The sequence below is a fragment of the Centruroides vittatus genome, unplaced genomic scaffold (genome assembly GCF_030686945.1).
Source record: "Centruroides vittatus isolate TY-2023 unplaced genomic scaffold, ASM3068694v2 contig_3119, whole genome shotgun sequence".
In the NCBI taxonomy this organism is placed as follows: domain Eukaryota; kingdom Metazoa; phylum Arthropoda; class Arachnida; order Scorpiones; family Buthidae; genus Centruroides; species Centruroides vittatus.
In genome coordinates this window covers 161046-168155 of record NW_027122010.1, presented here as the reverse complement: position 1 = coordinate 168155, position 7110 = coordinate 161046, and positions in this window count along the sequence as shown.

The window sequence follows — 7110 nt, the reverse complement described above, 5'->3', positions numbered from 1 at the left end:
ATGTTTTAAAGGAAAGAGCAGTGGATAATATAAATGAATAATAACTTCAGCACATATATACAATAGTACGCTAATATTTAAAGTTAATTTGTGTATAGTGAATGCTCATTCACTGAAGAATTTTGAGATGTATCGGGGGTTAATTTCACTCGTGCAGGCCTGATCGGGGCGGATAATTTAGACTATAGCTCATTTCTACGGAGGGGTGCTTTTAAGATATGCAGCCAAGTGACAAGTTACTTAACAAGTTACTTACAAGAGCCAGTAAATTAATCTTGCCAAAACATTTTTTATAACAAATCAGCGGACTATGGACAAGTAATACTGATAAAGATCAATAATTCTTATATTCTATAATGTTTTCAGATTTAAGATATCTTCCATACCTTTAACGGCATTACTCCATTATATTCAAGTATTAATAAATGCATAAATATTAATTCATATAATTGGTTTGAGTTTAATATAGTTTTGTGCCGTCGATTTGCACAGAAATTTTTGTTTATTGTTGATTTAAATGGATTTTCGTGATGGCCACCGAACGGCCGATGCGGTTAAAAGTTCGGGCATGCAAGATCGAATCCAAGCAATCTACTCAAAAATATTTTGGGTAGGTCTGTCCCAGATAAGTCGAACCCTGTCCTTCACCATTCTATCGTCTCTATTCCAGGCCTGGTCGAACCCACGATGAGTAAGAATAAAAGGCCTTTCACAAGGTTATTTTATTATAAATTTATTATAGTATATAAGAGCAAGCCGCTTATTTGAACAGACTACACTAATTTAATATTAAGAAAACTAAAATTAATACAATTATCTGTTTGCCATAATTAAGGCGTATCAAATACTGTTAAATGTAAACCAACGGAATGATGGTGTTCCTTTAATCCACGAAAGATTAACGGAATCGTTCCCTTTAATCCTTTTCTAAAAAGTTAGGTGTTATTATATAAATAAATAATTTAATAAAATGCAACAACGTATCGATATTAAGCAAAAGAAAACAGCAGATTCTGTCAACGGTAATCATTTGTTTTTATGCAAAGATAATGAGTTGAAAAGATTAAAGTCTATAAATATACATTAATTTTAAGGACAAAAACCAAAACAAAAATAAATTAAGAAAACATGACATTTAGAACAAAACCTATTAGATAACATCATATAACACGGTTATTTTTACAGTGATAAAAATAGTTTATTATATAACATATTATGTAATTTTTTTTGCCTGGAAAGTATAAAAAATTGAAAGTAAATTCATTATTTGTACTTCAAAATGAACATTTGCTATTTTTATAATTTTCATCTATTTTTATTGCACAAGTCTTGTTAGCATTAACGTAAAACAACCTCGAATTGGAATATCTCATTTTTAGCAGTATCAGGACCCGCGATATCGTATTTTCAAATAGAAATGTACCGATTAATTGTTTACTAATTGTACAAATGTCAAACGAAGAATTAATTTTCTAACAATCGGAATAATCGGTAAACGACTGTTTTATTGGAAAATTACAATTTAATAATTTTTCATTTAAAAGTAACTAAGTCCAATTTTAAAACATGGCTTCCGACACAAAATTTTATTAATTCTATTAATTAATGTGAAAATTTCGTTCGAATCAGTCGACTCATTACTTTGCAAAGCGTATTTCAGCGATTTGTCAATTTGAGTCTCTGCCAAGGAAGCTTACTCGCTTCGCTTGCTGAGTTTCAATAAAAATAAAATAAAATAAATAGTGTTTAAATAAATGGTAACTTTATTAATAAAGCTACTTCAAGACTATCATGGCGACAAATCCAGTTTTGTTAGAAACCACAAGCTTTTTTATATCTCTTTTTATTCAAACTGAAAATGTTTTATTACGGTACTAATAAATTCGTAGCCAATTATCACATTTCAGTGATTAATTTTCAGCTCCATCTGTCTATTTTTGAAATAAAATTTTCATTTTTAAACATGTAGATTATTATTACATTGTCAATTATTTCTTATTGTTTTAACTACATTGCACTCGAAAGAATGTCCGATACGTGAAATTGTGATTGTGACATAATTCAATTCATTTATCAAGTAATAGTGGAAAACACGACCACCGGAAATATTAAAGCCATCGCGCCTATTTTCTCAGAGTGGTGTAAGTTTACAATCGCCAAGAAAGTTTATAATCCACATTAAAAATGATAAATGAACCATTATCTCGAATCAGTGTTAGGAAACGGACAAAAGTAGTTTTATGTGATAATTTTTATTATACTAAGTTATTAGAATATTATCATGACACATTATTCGGATGAAATTTGTCTGATGTTTGGTTTGATCACTCTATTGAACCTAGGACAAGGAGTTTAAACCGGACAGTTCGGTCCAAAACCAGGCAGTTAGTAATCCCAGCAATTATGGATAGGTTAAGTTACTTATATTGGCCATCCGAGAATAAAAGACAACCAGCCGTAGGCATGAAGAGAGCGGAGGAAGAGTGTATAGTGCCCAAGTATTTTTAATTTAGGAATCTCGTTTATTCGATGAATATAGTTGTTATTTATTTATTCGATGAATATAGTTGCCAATCGCATCAGTTCTAAATCAATTACATTAGCGGCCGGATGGCCGAGCGGTAAAGGTTAGCAGCCTGCCGCCCTGGGGGACCCGGGATCGAATCCGGACGGGTCGAATAATCCCCAGGAATTTTTCGGGAGGGTGGTCCGTCCGGATATGTCGGTCCCCATCCCTCACCACCCGGTCGCCCCATTGTGGGCGTGGCCGAACCCATAATGGGCTTGCTATAACAGGCCCTCTTAGTGCTCACAGGGCGGAAAGAGTTACAAAAAAAAAAAAAAAAAAAAAAAAAATCAATTACATAGCCAATCATATATTTTCTTAACATCTTATATCAATTTTAGTATTTTCGCTGGATGAAAATTTTTTGTAAAAATAAAAAAGACGTAGTCGCTTCCAAAACTTGGTCAATCACCATTTATTTCGTTAAAATGTTCTAGAATAAAAATTCGGACGATCCGACCTTCCTTTTTAGGCTACATGATCGCCCAGGAAACAATTCCTTTAAAACAGAAATAATCCAATTAAAGGACTCCTTTATTTGGATTTGAATTCAAAGGCGTCGTAAGGTCATCAATTCCAAATTTTTACAAATTTTATATTTTTAATTGGATTATTTCTGTTTTAAAGGAATTGTTTCCTGGGCGATCATGTAGCCTAAAAAGGAAGGTCGGATCGTCCGAATTTTTATTCTAGAACATTTTACGAAATAAATGGCGATTGACCAAGTTTGGAAACGACTATGTTTTTTTTTATTTTTAAATAAATCTTATATCAAGTAAGCGGTCTGCTAGAACGCAATGTGGACAGGATGCTAACCAAAAAAGCCTTGATTTTCTTTATTATGTGAATGCATAAGCACAATAAATCCTTTTTAGTAGTGCGATCATACTGCGTAACTGCTGATAAATTGAATAAATTAATAGAAATAATAGTGTTCTTTACATCCTTTTAACAAACCTTTTATATATTTTGTAAATTTTGCCGTATTTCTATCGTTGCACATTTTACTGTGCTATTTTTTATTAGGCTGCAATTGAAAAGAATTGTACATCTATAAATTTCCTCTGTCGTCCGCTGTCTATCTGTTTACTCTTCCTTAATCTCGAGAACGATTTTAGATAAATGAAAGCCAAAACCAGATATGGAAAGCTTACGGACAGGAGACCCCGTTTAATTGCATAGGAACTTCAGATTTGCACTGGAAGTCACGTGATTTCAATTCAAAAATTTTCCCCTGAATGGAGTTACATATAGGCCTATGACCGACATGACTTTGCTGCTATCAGGAAAAGTATGATGTATGGGGGAAAGACACTACTAATTTGAGATGGAAAACATATTTTAAATTAAATAAATTAAGAATATGATTAAAAATTGCAGTGCCGGGCTGCAATCGTGACGCTGTCACAATAAATAATTGTTTAATTAAACTTAATATTTGTCCAATATATCTTCTTAAACCTTTAAGTTATGAGGATTGTTGTCTTAATATTTGTTTTGTATTTTTTTGTCGTGTCTCCCTTGTTAAATTAGGAGAAGTTATCGCCAGTCCTAATAATCTTTACTGTAACAAGAATAAACACTAATAAAATAAATATTTATATATTGAACTGGTAGATACTAAACATAACTATTATTATAATAAGTTAGAACTATAGAAACTAAAATAAAAAATGAAAGTTTATAAAATATTTTTTAAAATACCTGACAGCAATTAGTTAACAATTAATCATTTATCATTAATCGATTAACTCGATAATCGTCCCATCTTTATTTTCAAATAAATAGGATTAATATTATGCAGAATTAATTTTTCTATTTAATTGTTTTAATTTATGTACAGTATTTCAAGGTTAAGTAAATGGATCAATAATTAATATTTTCAGTTCCCATTTCTTAAATATGTTAAATTTAATTATTTTAATTGTTAATAATGATTATATTTTTATAATTTTATCTGGTAAACTGTTTTCTATTTTATCAAGAAATTCTGATTTTAAATGTAAAAAGAGTTTCATACACTCGAATCGTCCTTTAAATCAGTTTTACGATTCCAAAATTTTAAAAATTTGATGAATAAAAAGATATCTGCAAAAATATAAAAATAAACAAATGAAAATATTTGGTAGGCAATGCAATTTTCTATCAACTAGTAAAAATCAATCAACGAGTTGCGTAACTTTCCCGGCATGTGTTAAAAATTGTGTGCATCTGTAATGAGATTTTATTTTAAAAAGATTTTATGTTATTATTATAAAATGATATATATATATTATTGCATTTTATAATAATTATATATAATAACAAATAAAATCTTCATTAAGTCCAACCAGCGCCGGATTAAGCCTCTAGCGGGCCCTAGACAAAATTTAAATTGGGGCCCCATTTAAATAAGTTGCTTCTAAACAAATCTTATATAATGTGACATTAGCGTAGCTAGCATGGGTGACACCCGGTGCGGATATCGTGGTGTCACCCCAATTCACACCGTAGTGTCACTCTTTTTAACTCTTTTATAAAACACTATTGAATTGTAATATCTTCGCACTCGAGCAACATGAACGCTATATCGAATATGCGATGTCACGACGTATAAGATTTAGAAAATAAATCATAACCATATATTAGTACTACCACGAGAGGCGGCTCTAGGAATATTTCTAGATGGCGAGAGATCTCATGGCGTATATTACTTCTGACGCACGGGTGGCTGTTGACTTTTTTTTTTATCTTTTAGGCAATGGCTAGTCGAGCGGAGCTTAGTAGGAATTGTTAAGTACAGCCTTTTCTGTCCTATCGAATTTCTTACATGATTTTTAACTCGTTTTGAAACAGAGAAATCTTCTGCACTGAAGCCGGGCCCCTCCGAATTACGGGCCCTAGACATTTGCCTACTTTGCCTATTCGATAATCCGGCCCTGAGTCCAACCCATTCTATCTACCCATTCTTTGAACTTTTATCACCAAAATTTAATAGCTTCAATTACTCTAACACCCAAACCTCCCTGTAAAATTTCAGTAGTTTTCGACCAAAAGCACAGGAGTTATTAAGCTTCAAAGAGGGTGAACAAATCGTACTTCCCACACAAACTAACATCCATACATAGAAGAAAAACCCCAAATTTTTGCATTTCCCTGCGTTTCAAGCTCCATCAGTTTGAGAAATAGATAATAACCAACATATAAAATGTAATTTTAATGTTTATTTATAGGCTATAACTTCATTACTTAAGATCCTAAGTACGGTGTTATTTCCTCCTATTATCCGCTTATCCACTGATACTCGTAGAGCTGTCGTAAGAGTGTAAATGAGAGAAAGACTTTTCATACCGAATTATTCAAATAATTTTTAATATATATCACAATTAAAAAATTTGTTATATACTATTTTCACTTATGAGCTTGTTTACATTAGTTTGTATTTAATTTAACATAAACCTAAATTGAAAAAAGCTGACAACGGTTCTTGCTTGACTTTCCCAGCACAAAATCTAGATATTAAGGAAACCATGGAGTCCGATCACTTTTAATTATATTAGAATATAAAATTTAAATAATAACAAAGCTTAAAAGGAGTAATTTTGTTGAATTATTATGCATATTTTTTTAAATAAAGATTTTAGGTTAAAAAAAAAAACACTATGATACAATTTAAGTAAATATAAAATATAATACATGGCCGACGGTAATACATTTAATTGTTGTATAAATATATAAAAACAACGTTTAACAAATTACTTTGCTTTTCGTTTATTCGTCCGTCGTTCGTTACCAGTTGACAGTTTGTGGAAATGTGGACTTGTCAACAAGCAAAGTAATTTGTTAAACGTTGTTTTTATATATTTATACAAGAATTACTATGATACTAGCTTGAAATTAAAATTGTGTGTCGCCATCTGTTCCTAGGTATTGTTTAAAATAACTTTTATGTTATTTTAAACAATATCTATCTTTTAATTATTATAAAAAGGCAAAAAAAAAGTTTAATTTTGGGGAAGAGATGAGGTTTTAAAAATATTGTCTAGTGTCAAAAGTGTCAATAACCAGTAAAGTTTTCGTTAAGTCCGACTCCACTCGAGGTATGACGCACGATCCTATCTATCTCCCCACCCCGTTGAGTTATGTACTCCAAAATTTAATACCATCAAAGCCTCTTATACACGAGCTACCAGGCCAAATTTCGTTTCTTAATCTTTATCCCATCCTGAGGTATTAAATGAAACAGATGCTAATACACACACACCCAAGGAATTTTTTAAATTACTTTTTTTGGGTCAGGAGGTCTCTGTACGTTGAGATTTTGACACGATTACAATACTTCTCCATGTTATGTTATAACTGCCGGGAAAGTAAAAGTGAATGTGAGGTGACTCATTTCTAACTGTTCATGTGAAACGTCGTTAGTCCAGATCATGTGTGATGGAATATAAATGCCCTTGAATTATAAAAATGAAATTCATAACGAAACAATTTATTTTAGAATGTATGAACTGCCGGCCCTTATATTTTTTCAAATGATAATTGAAAGAAGAATATATAAAAAT